Consider the following 15,413-nt stretch of genomic DNA (forward strand, 5'->3'; position numbering starts at 1 on the left):
TTTCAGAGCCAAAGGCCTTTCTTTGGTTCCTCGGTTCTGGAAAGTCAGCCTGGCCCAGTCTGTGCGACCCGCCCTCAAGGGCATGGAACTTCTCTGGAGCCCTGTCTCCAGCAGCGTGTCTGGATGGCATCGGAAACCCAGGCTTGGAGACGAGGGGTTTCCAAGTGCTTGTGTGTCTGCACTGCATGGGAAGCCTGGGTTTGTGCTTGCTGGACCTGGCTCTCATGGCTGTGCTAATACGTCCACACTGCACTGATCAGACTCTGGAAACAACAGGGCTCGAACCCACATCTCAGCTGGACTTGGGCTCTGCCCCATCCCCCCTTCGCAGCAGCCTAGGCCCTGAGTGCTGGCTGCGCTGAGCCAATTACTGACCCAGAAATGGTTCTGAACAAGAAATGTCACACATCAAATGGATAGTTCGCGTCTCCTCTTGCAATAGATCATTCATCTGTGAGTCAGGCAAGGGGAACCTAGGCCAGCCTGAGAGGCATTTGTCCAGCCTGTTCTTAAAACCCTCCAGTGACAGGGGCTCCACAGCCTCCCTGGGCAGCCTGTTGCAGAGCTTCACTCCCCTGAGAGTTAGAAAGTGTTTCCTGATATCTCACCTCAATCTGCCTTGCTGCAGATTCAGCTCATTACGGCTTGTCCTGCCTTCAGGGGACATGGGGAACAATTGATTCCCGTCCTCTTTAGAACCGCCTATAAGATATTTGCAGACCATCAGGTCGCCCCTCAGTCTTCTGTTCTCAAGACTAAACAGGCCCTGGTTTTTTTTTTTTAAATCTTTCTTCCTAGGTCAGGTTTTCTAAACCTTTGCTCACTTTTGCTGCTCTCCTCTAGACTCCTCCGATTTATCCACGTCTTGCCTAAAATGTGGCACCCAGAACTTCAGCTGGGGCCTCACCAGCGCCGAGTGGAGCGGGACAATTCTCTCCTGTGTCCTACATACGACCCTCCTGTTAATAACTGTCAGGGTGGTTAAACACTGGAATAAATTGCCTAGGGAGGTTGTGGAATCTCCATCGCTGGAGATATTTAAGAGTAGGTTAGATAAATGTCTGTCAGGGATGGTCTAGGCAGTATTTGGTCCTGCCATGAGGGCAGGGGACTGGACTCGATGACCTCTCGAGGTCCCTTCCAGTCCTAGAATCTATGAATACAGCCCAGAGTGAGATTAGTGCTGGGCCTGTGTTACACAGGAGGGGCAGAGGAGATGGTCACATTGACCAAGGCCAGAAGAGACCAGTGAGTCATCTCCTCCTCCTGTCCAGTACCTATAATGCAGCTTCTGTCTCATTCCTTAGCCATTGCTGCCCTCTGGCGATCACATGGAGGAACCAGAATTTCACCACCATCAGCCTTGTTCTCCATCTTTGCTCATTACCGGTGTGCTTCCAAATGCTTCCCTCCCATTTGTCAGTCCAAACGGCTACACACCAAGGGCTGGTTGGATGGGTTTGCAGGGTGCCAGGCACCCGCACAGATTTGCCTTTGTATTGTTAATTCACCAGCAGGTAATGCACGTAAGTGCCAGTCCTGGTGAGACAGGAGCCCATGGGAGTTTGGCCTTTGATCTCAGTGGGGACAGGTTTTGCACCCACTGTCTATCTAGGAAGGCAAATGCTTCTGATCACTGTAGGAGTTGAGCACACGCAGGGATGAGGTGACTCCAATGGAGCTACAACTGAGTCACGCCAACTGGGGATCTGGCCCAGTGACCCCAATGGCGCGACAGCTGATGGACACCAGCTGAGGATCTGTCCCACAGAGCTTAAGGTTGAGATTTTCCAGTTCTGACTAGGGGATTTGGACACACAATTCCCATTAAATTTAGTCTGAAAACCTCAACCTAAGTGACCCGCTCAGGGGCACCCAGGGAGCCTGCAGCAAGGCCAGGAACAGAGCTGTGAGTTCCAAGGGCCGATCTGATGCCTCAAACACACGCTCAGACATCATCTCCCTGCTGGGGTCTCTGGCATGGGCAGGAGCGGCGCCAGGGTTTTTGCCGCTCTAGGCGGCAGCGCTCCTCCTCTGAGCATTCGGCGGTGGGGGTCCTTCCGCTCCACGTCTTCGGGGCACTTCGGCGGCGGGTCCCGGAGCGAGTGAAGGACCCACTGCCGAATTTCCGCCAAAGACCCCTAGTGGAAGGACCCCCCGCCGCCGAATTTCCACCGAGGGCGGCAAAATGCCACCCCCCAAATCCTGCCGCCCTCGGCGTCTGCCTAGGGTCGCCTAGTGGAAGCGCCGGCCCTGGGCGTGTGCCATGCACAGACAAGGCTAGATCGCAGTGCTCCCTTCCGGCCTTAGAGCAGCTGGGAATCTGTGACTCTCCTAGTGAAACTGATGCAGGGCTGTTCAAAGCGATTGTTTAGCAGGGGGCGACCTGCTCCTCTGGGAAAGCTGTAGCCCCCACATTCCCCAACCGACCAGTAGTAGGCATTGTTTAACACATGCTGTGCTTTTATCCATGGATTTGTGGCTGTTTTCAAGGGTGGGGACCTGACAATAATAATTTGGCTGGACTTAGGCACCTAAATGCGGTTGAATTTCAGCAGGATGTGGATACCGAGGTCCTATAAAGCTGCTTTCCGAGTGTGAGCCATAGCTCTCATCTGGCCCAACCATAGACCTCAGCCCCATGTGGGGAAACTGAGGCACAGAGCGGTGATGGGTCACTCTTTCCGAAGCACCTAATTCCATGTCCAGGGACTGTTTTTTAAAGGTATTCAGGGGCCTTGTGGATTTTCACCAGTGCCTAAGCAAGTTAGGCACCTAACTCCTCTAGAGAGGAATAGGACCTGGGCATCTAAATCCCTTAGGCAATTTGGAAATCTTTGCCTTAATGTCTCAGTTTTAGCCAGTTTTTTCAGGCTTGCTGGGCAGCCCTGAGACGGCTGGCCAGGGATTTTTTCCTGGCTACCTTGAGGCACCTGAGTTTGAAAACTTTTGCCGAAGGAATTGGGCTGAGGGCGCAAAGGAAGCCCGGGCAGCTCCGGGATCACAGCGAAGGTCTCTGGATCCCCATCACGTGCTCCAAACTGTCGTTATTATGAATTCTCCTTTGCCAAACTTACGCCAGCGAGAGCAAGGTTAGAAACTGACCTCTGGAGACAAAGTCGGTCTCATGTGCCTTGATGTATAGCAGCATCAGCCCCGGTTTAGTCTGATTTACATTGTGAAGATAGAAGTGTAAATGTGTTTGATGCTATATAACTGTGTGTGTGTATGGGAGGAAGGGGGGATTTGGGGGTATTATTATTATGACCCGGCTGTGTGCCTCAGTTTCCCCACATGCAGCGTGGTTGCCCAGCAGAGGCAAAGGACTCTGTGTTTTCAGGAAAGGCTAAAAGACACCCACATGGGTGACACCTCCCTGCCTGGGGGGAACGAGGAGTCATTAAGGAACCAGCTAGAACCGACCCATGTGAACAAGGTGCCCAGCGACCTGATGCCAGGGCCAGTGCTGCCTGGATCTCCCCCGCTGTCTCAGCAGGGAAGCAGAGCAAAGACCCCAGCTGGAGAAGGAAGGACTGGGGAGCTGGGAGCTGAGGGGAAGAGGTGGCTGCTGGGATCTCTCTACGGAGGTCAGACAGACACAGCCGGAACCCAGGGTGCTACTCCAGCTGGGGTGGGCCCTGGGCTGACCCGAACCCACGCTGCCTTCACTTTCATTTCTCTGTGCCAACGTGCGAAGTGCCAATACTGTGTCTGAGTGACTAATAAACCCGGCTGTTTCGTGTGCGCTGCTTGAGTGTTGCTGCAAATCCCAGGGGAGGCGCTTCGGTCCCTGCCGAATGGCCACGGCTCTCCCTGGGGTCTGGCTCCACTGGCCTCGCCTCATGGAACTCACGGGGTGAGGCAGGAGGGTTGGAGCCCCTGAGGGTCAGTCCAAGAGGCAGTGAGGCTGCGTGGCCTCCCCTGAAGGGAGAGTTGGACTCCCTGGGGGTTCAGCCCATCCACGGGGGTCCTGAAAGGGGCTGCTCCAAAGCTGGGGGCGCAGCACTGATCCTGGACAGTATGTGAGGCTGTTCCCCTGCTGGAGGCTATTGGTGTGTGTGTGTGTGTGTGTGTGTGTGTGTGTGTGTGTGTGTGTGGAGTCCCCTGCGGGAGGGAACGAGACCTGCTCAGTGTGTGGGTGCATCCTTGTGTCCTCGGCTGCTGCTCGATGTGTGTGGGTGTGTGTATTTCCCTTCTGCGCACCCTTTGAAAAGCAGGGTGCCTGTTCTCTGTGTTTTGGGGGGGGGGGGGGATGCATGGAGATAACTCAGTTCTGGCCTGGGACTGGCCAGCCAGGGGCTGCTGGAGCACAGAACTCCGCAGAAATACCAGGACGCTCTGGGGTGGGGCTGGGGATGAGGGGCTCAGGGCTGGGGCAGAGGGTGAGGGCTCTGGCTGGGGGTGCAGGCTGTGGGGTGAGCCGGGGATGAGGGGTTTGGGTGCAGAAGGGTGCTCCGGGGCTGCGGCGGTGAGAGAGGACTCCCCTCAGTGCTCTCTCCCTGCAGCAGCACCTGTGCTGGTGGGGAGAGGAGCCTCTCCCTGCCACAAGTGCTCTGGGGCTGGGGCTAGGGCTACAGGATAAGCACCCCTCCCCCGCCCCAGCAGGTCCTGGCCCAGGGAGGGCCGCCCTGGCCGTGCCTGGGTCTGGGCCAAGGGAGGGCTGCGCCTGGGTCTGGGCTGCTCTGGCCTTGCCGCCCCGGCTGTGGCAGGTCCGGGCCGGAGGCTGAGTTGGGGCCGGGGGAGTGAGGGCCGGGCTAGGTGGGGCAGGTTCCCTGAGGTGAGAACCTCCACCTAACCCTTTAAAAAACAGTCGCTGGACATGGCTAAATAGGCGGCCGCGCAGCTCACAGGGAACTTAGGTCAGGACTGAGGGGCACCAGCGGAGCTGTGTGCGTGTGTGAGCCCTGGGATGGAAGGGGGCTGTGGGGTAGGACTGAGGACACGGGCAGAGCTGGGGGCTGTGGGCAGGACAGCAATGCCCATCAGTCACTGTGGCCCGGAAACCCGGACTTGCCTTTTGCTCACTGGACTGTGCTGCCTTTGCTGACTGCATGGGAAACTGAGGCTTGTTCATGTATCTGTTTCACTGCATCCCCCCACCCCTGCTAACATTCCCTCGCTCCCTGGGGGGGAGCCTGCTGGAACGTACAAAGGGCCACATCACCTGTCCCAGGCGCAGGGAGTGAACGGCTTGACCCCTGTCACTTTACACATCAGGTCTGTTTGCCATAGAAACAGACCCGTCCCGTCCCGTCCTCTGTCTAACTTGATTAGTGCCTCTGACTTTCTCTTCTAATCAGCCCCCACGAGACTGCCCCTGAGCCCAGCATTTCCCGGCACGGTCTCCAGGCTAATGGCCCTCGGCAGGACCCATTAAAACGATGCATATCTTGGTGGAAGCCCTAGAGAGCTCTCGAGGCAGGGCCCAGCTCTGGGCTGGGCTGAACCGCTCGTTGAACGCTCATTAAGCCATGTGAAGCTCTAATGACCTATGTGGCTCCTCCTGTAGGTCTCTGTAGGGCCACAGGTGCTGCAAGGCTAATTGGAGAGAGTTCTTTTTAGAAGGTGCTTGGCTAATAGAAGCATAAAAGTGTCAGACTGGAAGGGACATCGAGAGAGATCAAGTCCAGTCCCCTGCAATCAGGCAGGACTAAGTATTATCTAGACCAAGGACTGGCAATTTTGGCACGCAGTTCGCCAGGGTAAGCATCCTGGCTGGCCCAGCCGGTTTGTTTACCTGCTGTGTCCTCAGGTTTGGCCGATTGCGGCTCCCATTGGCCACGGTTCGCTGCTCCAGGCCAATGGGGGCTGCGGGAAGCGGCGCGGGACGAGGGATGTGCAGGCCGCCGCTTCCCGCCGCCCCCATTGGCCTGGAGCGGCGAACCGCGGCCAGTGGGAGCCGCGATCGGCCAAACCTGCGGATGCAGCAGGTAAACAAACTGGCCAGGCCAGCCAGGGTGCTTACCCTGGCGAACTGCATGCCAAAGGTTGCCGATCCCTGATCTAGACCATCCCTGGCAGGCGTGTCTAACCTGCTCTTAACAGGGATGGTTTTAACAAGCACAGATTGAAGCAAGGCTTTTTTGGGGTTCTTTATGAATGATTATTTTTGTCCTAACCAGAGCATTATTGAAATTAACGGGTTTCAAATGCAATTGATCCAGGGTGTGTAGAAGGGCACCATCGTCTCCTGGAGCACCCCATTGCAGCCAAGTGTGGCTCTGCTGTGGGCTGCCTCAGTTTCTCCCCTCAATCAGAGAACAATGAGGTCACTTAGACTCATAGACTTTAAGACCAGAAGGGACCATCGTGATTGTCTAGTCTGAGCTCCTGCACATCGCAGGTCACAGACCCTCACCTGCCCACTCCTGTAACAGACCCCGAACCTCCAGCTGAGTTACTGACATCCTCAGCTCATGATTTAAAGACTTCAGTTTACAGAGAATCCACCATTTATCTAGTTCAAACCTGCAAGTGACCCATGCCCCATGCTGCAGAGAAAGGGGAAAATGCCCCAGGGTCTCTGCAAATCTGACCTGGGGAAAAATTCCTTCCCGTCCCCAAATATGGCGATCAGGTAGACCCTGAGTATGCGGGTGAAACCCACTAGCCAGACCCCCGGAAAGAATCTCGGTAGTAACTCAGAGCCCTCCCCAGTAGTGCCCTCTCACCAGCTGTTGGGAGATATTTGCTGATTAGCAGGTGCAGATCGGCTACATGCTATTGTAGGCAGCCCCATCATCTCAGCCCCCCCCCAGTCCCTCCAGACACTTACCACACTCTTGCTGGAAGTCAGTTTGGTTTTTTTGCCCCCACCAGTGAAAATTGCACTGGGTGTGTGTGTGTGATGGGGTGTCCTCCCTGCACAAGCCCTGAGGGGGTTAATGTGGGCTGGGAGGGGCCAATTACCTTTAGATGCTACCCTGGAGGGAACCCAGGGCTTGACGGGGCCCTACTGGCAGATGGAGCCCAGCTGTGGGAGGAGCGGACACAGCGTTACAAAGCCAGGAAGCCTGAGCAGCCATGGGCTGCTGGGAGGCAGGATGTTGGCAGCTGCTCCCTTGAGAGACAAGGAGTTGGCCTGGGACAAGGAGGAGATTCGGGGGAAGGAGATCCAGTGGTTCTTCCCTGGATTTAGGGGGTCTCACAAGAGGGGTGAAGTCACCACAGAGAGTGGGTGAAGCTGCAGGGGTAAAGGCAGAGGTAGGCAAGGAGATAGAGAGCTGGGGGACAGCCATGGAGTCTAAGGGTCCCTGGACTGGGAGCTGGAGGAGTGGGGGGAGTTGAGTTTCCCCACCAGCCGCTGGCAGAGTGGCCCAGGAGCTGGTGCTGAGACAGAAGGCTGCCTGAGAAGGTAGATGGATGGCTTGTCTGCTGGGACATCGTTACCCTGGTGGAGGCAGGGGCCATATAGTGACCTGGCTGGAAGGCTGTCACAAAGAGGGAGCATCCCGAGTCAGCTGATGGAAGAGGACACCCAATGGGGTGAGAGCTAATCTCCAGGCCTAGCTGTGTGGCAGCGCACTGGCAGTAAATGGCAATGAGCTGAGATTTCCAAAGGGCTGAGTGGAGGAGGATGGCCACAGCCAGCCACGTGGCAGTGAAAGACGGTCCGTGACAGCACTACGGTCAGGGCTTGCTAACGTGCACTCACAGCCATGTCCTGTTTACTCCAATTTATGGTCCCCACACCACTCTGCAGTATTTTGGGGCCCCTGCCCCTCCATGGGGGTCTGACCCACCTCCCCAGTCTCTCCCTAGGTGAGCTCGGTTCTGGTGGGGTGGGGCTTGTGAGCCCTGAATTGTCTCCTTCCCTGTGAGCCCCTCCCCCACCCACTGTGTGTGCTGGGAGCTGGGGGACCCTACTCCTCTTGGGGTGTCTGAGCCCTCTCCCTGCCCCTTCTGGTCAGCTGGGGTGGGGAGAGTGTAAGTAACAAACATAAACATATGAAATCCAGAAAATGATGGGTGTCACCCCTGGGTGGGTTGAAGGAAGGGGCTGGAGTGTGAAGGAGGGGCCCCATTCTGAGGAAGGGCAGACAGGGTGGCCCTGGGTCATGGCTGAGAGAGCCTGGCTGAAGCAGGGGCAGAGTCCTGGCTCGAGCCACATGACCAAGGTAGTGTGTGTCCCTCCAGGAAGCGGTAGCCTGTGATGTGTGCAGGTATTATTACAGGAGACCCCCAAGGAGCAACTCCTGACATGTTAATGGGAAGGGGAGGGGCACTGGAAATGTTGGTGGGGGGTATTACATGTTAAGGGGGAGGGGGTGGAGAAGGAGAGAGACATTCCGGTTGTCTATAACACACTTAAAGTTACTGTAACCATCATGTAATAAAGCTGCTGAGGTTTGGGGATCTAGACCATGGACGAGGTTTCTCTCCCAAGCCCTGTTAGCAACTGCACACAGCAAACATTGCACAGCATGGCCATTATCTACATTGCACTGTAACCGTGGTTTTCAACCTGTGGTGTGTGGATCCCTGCGGGGGCTGCAGACTAAGTCAAAGATTTCCAAAGGGGTCTGTGCCTCCATTTGAAAATTTTTAGGGGTTTGCAAAGGAGAAAAGGTTGAAAACCACTGACCTATAACCAACATATGGGATGGGAGGAGAAATACTGAGGAATCACAGCGCCACTGTGTGTCCTAGGGTAGAGCTTGTGCCCTTCTGTACCATCGAGTTCAGCAAAACTCAAACTTCTGGTAAGGTAAAGGCCTGTCTCACCTTAACTCTGCCCTTAGTGCGTGCTTCCCTCCCCCCCCATGCCCATAATACACACACTGCCTCTCTGCCCTGTCACGGCGATGGACAGGCGCTACCTGCAGCTGCCTGGCCCTCCCTGCTGAGCCCGTACCTGTAAAATGTAACACTCTTACAATAGTGATGCTGCTTGGGGCACCCAGGGCTGGCAGCTGCCTTGTTACCTTCCATCTCTGGCATGTGGGAGTCCTGTCTGTGCCAGCTGGGTGACAGCTCCCTGACACAACCAGCCCGTCAGCTGCTCTCTTTTGGGCTCCACCAGCCCTGCAGGCCAATTGCTGCATCCCAGCTGGAGTCACTTCAAAGTGCCCCCTTCTGCCCTCCACCCCGATAGCAATGTTCCCAAAGACCCATGTTCACCAGTTTCACCTTAACCCACTGCTCCTGTATCACACAGCACCTGCGTTCAGTTACAGTAAAAGAAAAGGGAATTTATTTAAGAAATATCAGAAAAGAGATTCACACAGAAACAAGCGTGAGTGATGGAAACAAATACAACACAAACCATAAAATGTGAGCTAGGGCCTATGTTCATTAATGGTCACCTTCCCTAGCTAATAAAGTCGATTCTCACCCCAAAGTTCAGGCTGTTGCAGCACTTGCTGGCCCCAAGGAGCTAGCACCATCTTTCATGAAGCAGCCCTGCTCAGCAAGGTACCTCCTCAGTGAATGGGTATTGAGTGTCTTTCTCCTGTGATATCCGGAATCAGTCTTTTGTCTCTATTCCCAGATGGGGCTGTCCTCTTGCTGTCATATCATCCTTTTCACTTCCACGGGGTTGTGATGTTTCTTTGTCTTTCTGTTGGCTATTCCAGGTTGGCGCAAAGGTAGACAATAGAACAATACACTATGTAATAGGCAAGCCAGAGAGAGGTGACAACTCTTTTCCGCTTACATGGGCCATCACCGAGACATAGGATTCCCAACTCTTACTCCAAGACCATAAAGGCAAAATTTGTAGTATAGTTATATTCTTCCCTAAGTATTACCCAGATATGCATCTCGTAATGATTATGAGTATCGATAAGTTATGAGCTTTCAGTAGTGACCTTGGACGCTGTCCTTGATGGATAAACACCTAGAATGTGGGGTATTAGGTGTAGTGAGTTTGTCAGGTATGAGATAGGAATTAATTGTAAACAGGGAACTCTTTGCCAGCTGGCACCAGTGGGCCCCTGTGTCACGACAACCCCTTCACCATTGCACGCAGGATACCAATGAACCCTACGCTTTCCCTGCCCATTGCTAAAGCCGCAGACTGCTTTCCCAGCTCAGCTCACTGCGGTCAGTACCCATTCCAATACAGAATCAGTTAGGGCGGTGGTTTTCAACCTTTTTTCATTTGCGGAACCCTACACATTTTTGAACGAAGGTGTGGACCCCTTTGGAAATCTTAGACATAGGCTGTGGACCACTGGTTGAAAACCACTGTTCTAGGGTAATGACAACCTTTCACAGACCCCTTAGATACAGTCTGTGGACCTCCAGGTTGAAAACCATGGTTTAGGTTGTGTCAGTAGCAGGGCACTGGGGACATCTTGCCATGGGTAGTGAGAACCTCTCAAGTTCCTTCCCATCCTATGTTTCTGTGATTCACACAGGAACTTAGAGTGTAGCACCTCTTAGCTTGTCAGCAGCTAGGAGATCACTGGGGCTCACAGTATCTGAGAGAGGCACTCAGGCTCCCTAAACTCCCTCTCGCTCTCCTAACACAAGAACTAGGGGTCACCAAATGAAATTAACAGGCAGCAGGTTTAAAACAAACAAAAGGAACTATTTCTTCACACAATGCACTGTCAACCATGTGGAACTCCTTGCCAGAAGATGTTGTGAAGGATGAGCAGGGATGGTGTCCCTAGCCTCTATTTGCCAGAGGCTAGGAATGGGTGACAGGGGATGGGGTAAGGACCATCAGCTATACAATTGACCCATTGAGAGAAGGCAGATACAACTTATGACTCAGCAAGGCATGCAGGGACATGCCTATGGAGAGAACTCTAAAGCTTCCAAGCCATGGCTGAGTGCTTGTGTTTGAAACAAAGAAGCACAGGCTGCATGGCAAAGGACTATACAAGGCAGCTGCATCTTCTCCATTTTGTCTCCAATCCTACTTCTTACCTCTGGAGGAACTTTGCTACAAACTGAAGCTCTAAACAATGGACTGAATGACCCATCCAAGCTGTGGATGTACTCCAGAGACTTGACTTAAGCCAGCAGTTTATTCCATCACTGCTACAAGCCTGAACAAAGAACTTTGCCATTACTGTATGTAATTGATTCCTTTAACCAATTTTAACTCTCACCTTTCTTTCTTTTTATGAATAAACCTTTAGATTTTAGATACTAAGGGATTAACATCAGCGTGATTTCTGGGTAAGATCTAAGTTGTATATTGACCTGGGTGTGTGGCTGATCCTTTGGGATCAGAAGCAGGGCCGGGTCTAGGCACCAGCAAACCAAGCACGTGCTTGGGGCAGCACATTTTAAAGGGCAGCATTCTGGCTGTCTTTTTTTGCTTCGGGCAGCAAAAGCCTAGAGCCGGCCCTGGCAGCAGCAGCGTGTCGCCCTGTGGCCACTGTGGTTCGCGCCATGGGGGAGCAGCGCCCGCACCTTGTGGCTGGGCCGGGCAGGCTTCGAGCTGGGGACACTCGGGCTGGGGCCTGCCCCTCGGGGCACACGGAACTGCCTGCAGATGCCGCAGGGCGGCCGCCCCCCCAGCACCACAGCCAGGGCTGGGCAAAGCGGCCCGAGCCGCCCAGGGACTGCGGCAGGGTGGCCAGAAGCAGCAGCGGGGCCATAGAGGGCAGGGCGCTGCTCTCCGGGGCTCCGCTCTGTTTGGGGCTACCCTGCCCTGGCTCCTCAGCCCCCTGCCGGGCTGTCCCCCAGCTCTGCCCTCCAGGGTCCCGGCCATTCCTGGAGGCGGGAGCCCTGGCTGGAGGGACCCTGGGCTGAGGCACGGCCCAGGAGGCCCGTTGCTTACCCGACCCTGCCAGCGCCAGACCGGCTGGAGGTGAGAGGGGCGCGGGTGGAGTCAGCACTGGTGGGGGGGAGCCCAGGGCTGGGGCGGCAGGGGGTATGGGTGGGGTGGGGGTGAGAGTCCAGGGGTGGGGTGGGGGGGCGGCCAAATTTTTTTTTGCTTGGGGCTACAATAAACCTAGAGCCGGCCCTGATCAGAAGAACCTATTATTTGATAAGACTGGTTGTAAATAACCACTCATCTCTGAATCCAGTGTTTTTGGTGGTGATATAAGAACTGGAATGCCTGAGGAAACTGCCTTTATGTTTTCTTGTTAGCCAGTGTGGTAAAAGAGGAGTTTAATTCTGTGGCTGGTTTTGTATATCTTATAAAAGAATAACCACCAGTTTTGGGTTGTTTGCCCTATTTCTCAGCAGTTCGTCCTGAATTTGGCATTCTCAGTTCTGACCCACTAAGGCATGGTTACACCCAGTATGGCCATTCTTATGTTCTCTTCTTCAGTCACTCCTGCCCCTGGGGCTCACCCAGGAACCCCTCCCCAGGGCCCCTCACCCCTTTACCCTGGCACCAGCATCCCAGCTTCCCTGTATGTGGGGCTGGGGACCTTTCCCTTCCTTAGCCCTCCCCTTCCTTGTCCCCTTGGGATGGTCAGACGGCTCAGTCCCCACTCACGCAGAGGAGCCCCCACTGCTGCTGTGGGGTGAGCGGGGGGCAGGCTGGCTCTCCAACCCGCCTTTCCCCTCGCTGGGGCCTCACAGCCCCACCAGGCTGGGGTAGACAGTCAAGGGGGCCTGGCAGTTTTACTGATCTCCCCCAAAGGAGATCTGCCCCAGGGCGCCTGTGCTGAGGGAGTGATCCCTGACTGGCGTGCTCTGCAGGACAGGAGATGGGAGTAACCTGATCAGAATGGACTTTTTCACTGAGTTTATCACAGTGGTGCAAGTATAAATCATTTCTTGCCAGTACCAGTATCAGCTATTTCACCTACATGACTATTCCCAAAAGAGATTCTGAAAAATCGCACACCATGTACCTGAGACCCTATGTGCCAGCACCGTGCCCCACTGGAGTTTTGTTCTGTTCTGTAACAACAGAGATGGAGCCAGTGACATGACTTTGTTTAGCCTAAAAGGGCAAGGTTAATTTTTAGCTGTGCAGGTGTGACTGCACCTTTAGTCAGTGAGGGGATACTGGCACACATTCAGGTTAATGGGCTTCAGTGTTCCTTTGCAGTTACCAGGTTTATGAACATTAAAAAGTTATGTGCTGAGGTGGTTTAAAGCATAACACAGGTTTTTAGGTTTGCAAATCTGTGAACCTCTGCCTCTGAGATTTTATTTATTTTTTGCTGGTCATAATATGGGAGAGTATCCTGTCTGCCCTCTGCTCATGAGGTTATGTATGTGTTTTGTAGCACTCTTCTGAACACCAGTTGGAAGTATCTTTTTTTCCCCAGTAAGTGTGGACTGATTCTTTTCTCTTAGAAGGCATGTAATTTTTTCAGGTACACACGGATTAACACAGAAAACAACTAGGGCTGTTAAACTTTCTTCAAATTCCATAGAAAATTGAGTTCATCTATATCTTCCAGTACAGTGATGAAATGGGTGTTTGTATATACATACATCAACATGCTTAACTACTCACTTTCCCCCGATATGTAGTATTTCAGTCTGTTTATATGGAATATGAGAGTTGGGTGAGGAGCCATTTCAGCATATGTATGATTTATTAAAAGACAAATTTTAAGTAGAACTGTATCCTAAACTGTATTATGGTATTGTACCCAAACATTGCATTTCAATAGGGGATTCAACTTCCTTTATAGGAACAGAACAGACTCCTGAAACTCTTACCACAAAAGTGGTCCATAGTCATGCAACTAGTCCTCAGTGGGATTGATCAAATGATTAAGGGTTTACAGGATTGGGTTCCAAGTCTGTAAATTGTTCTGGATGAAACTGACAATGCCTGAGCTCTCAAATCAGAAGGAGCTTCATTTGAATAAAGGTGGGCAGATGTGTGATAAGTCTTAGTTCCGTTGCTAAGATGGGGAACATATTTTCAGCAAAGTTCTTGGCAGATTCCAATTCTGAGGTAGCTAGTTTAAGTCCGTCAGTGTCCGGCATTATAATCTTCACTTATAGTTCTCTCACCCACAGAGCTGGAAAATGAGGCATTTGTTTTCTTTGTTTTGCTGCTCCAGTTCCAGTTAACAAAATGCATGTTTGACTAGTTTGGCTGCAAAGAAGAATTCTATGTTTACACTCAGGACAACACCACTGATTCCTGTCAGGCTGTGGAACTTGGCTAACATCAGAATCCAAACATCCTCTGGTCAGTGCAAGCAGAGGCATTCGTCTAATGGTTTGGACTTGATGTGATGCAGTATGAATGTCATGGATAATTCAGACCAATGGCAAGAAATAGAATAAAAACCACTGTTTTAAAACACCTTCTGTACCCCCCACCCCTCTCCTCTTGAGGACTCCAGTCCTAACTAATGTAAAACAGCACAATACATATGCAAACAAACTTAAACAAAGCCTTTGTTTAAGTTTGTTAGCATATGTATTGTGCTGTTAAAGCCATATAAAGAATGAATGCCCCCTTGCTGTGGTCTGCTCCTTTAAGGAGCTGAGCACAGCCCCGCCCCACCTCCAGGGGGAGAGGGGTCACGGGGGCTAGCCCCATGTCTTTCCAGTACCCTATACTGGCTAGAAATCTCTTGCAGGTACTATGTACTGGATGGTACTCCCCTACTTGCACTCCTGGTTTATCATAAGCGATTAACACGTATTTGAAGGGACCATTCAAGATGAAGGGGCCCGTTACTACCCTTCCAGTCATGGGAGGGATGGGGGGGGGGAGGGGAGGAGAAGGCAGCTGGTGGGGGTTGTTCGTTGGCTATGGTTTGTGGTAATAAGCCATAAAGCTAGCGTCTCTGTTCAGTCCATGCCTTTTAGTGTCTAGCAGAGTTATGAATTTATGTTCCCAGGCACATCTTTGGACGGGGTTGTGCAGGTTTCCTTTGCGGCTGAGGACTGAGAGGTCAGATGTAGAGTGATCATTTTGTGACAAGTGCCATTTAAAAAATTGCAATGTACACTTGAGGGGGAATCACAACCTGAAAGAAATCTTTCCTGAATCCCCACTTCTGGCTTTCAAACAATCCCCTCACTTCTCCAACCTCATCAGCAGAGCCAGCTCTCCACAGACCGGAACCCCCCAACTCAAAGCGACACCAGACCCGGCCAGAACAACAGCTGCAACAGCAGCAGCCATATCTCCAGTGCTACAATGATCAACACCCAACACAACACACCTGTCAAAATCTATGGGATCCTACACATGCTTATCACAACATGTGCTGTACCTCATCCCGTGCACTAAATGTCCCAATAACAATTATGTGGGTGAAACCAGACAATCACTGCGCTCTCGCATGAACTCACTGAAAAATGATAAGACAAAAACACCCCATCACCTGATGTGAACACTTTATTCACAAAGTGATCACTTGATATCAGGCCCTTTCAATATGTTCTAACTACTTAATCTAAACAATCTGTTCCACCTTGTATTTAGCTGTGACACTCTGAGTGTTTCCCAGACCTGAACAAGAGCGCTTCTGTATAAGTTTGAAAGCTTGTGTCTTTCACCAGTAGAAGATGGT

The sequence above is a fragment of the Emys orbicularis genome, chromosome 12 (genome assembly GCF_028017835.1).
Source record: "Emys orbicularis isolate rEmyOrb1 chromosome 12, rEmyOrb1.hap1, whole genome shotgun sequence".
Lineage (NCBI taxonomy): Eukaryota > Metazoa > Chordata > Testudines > Emydidae > Emys > Emys orbicularis.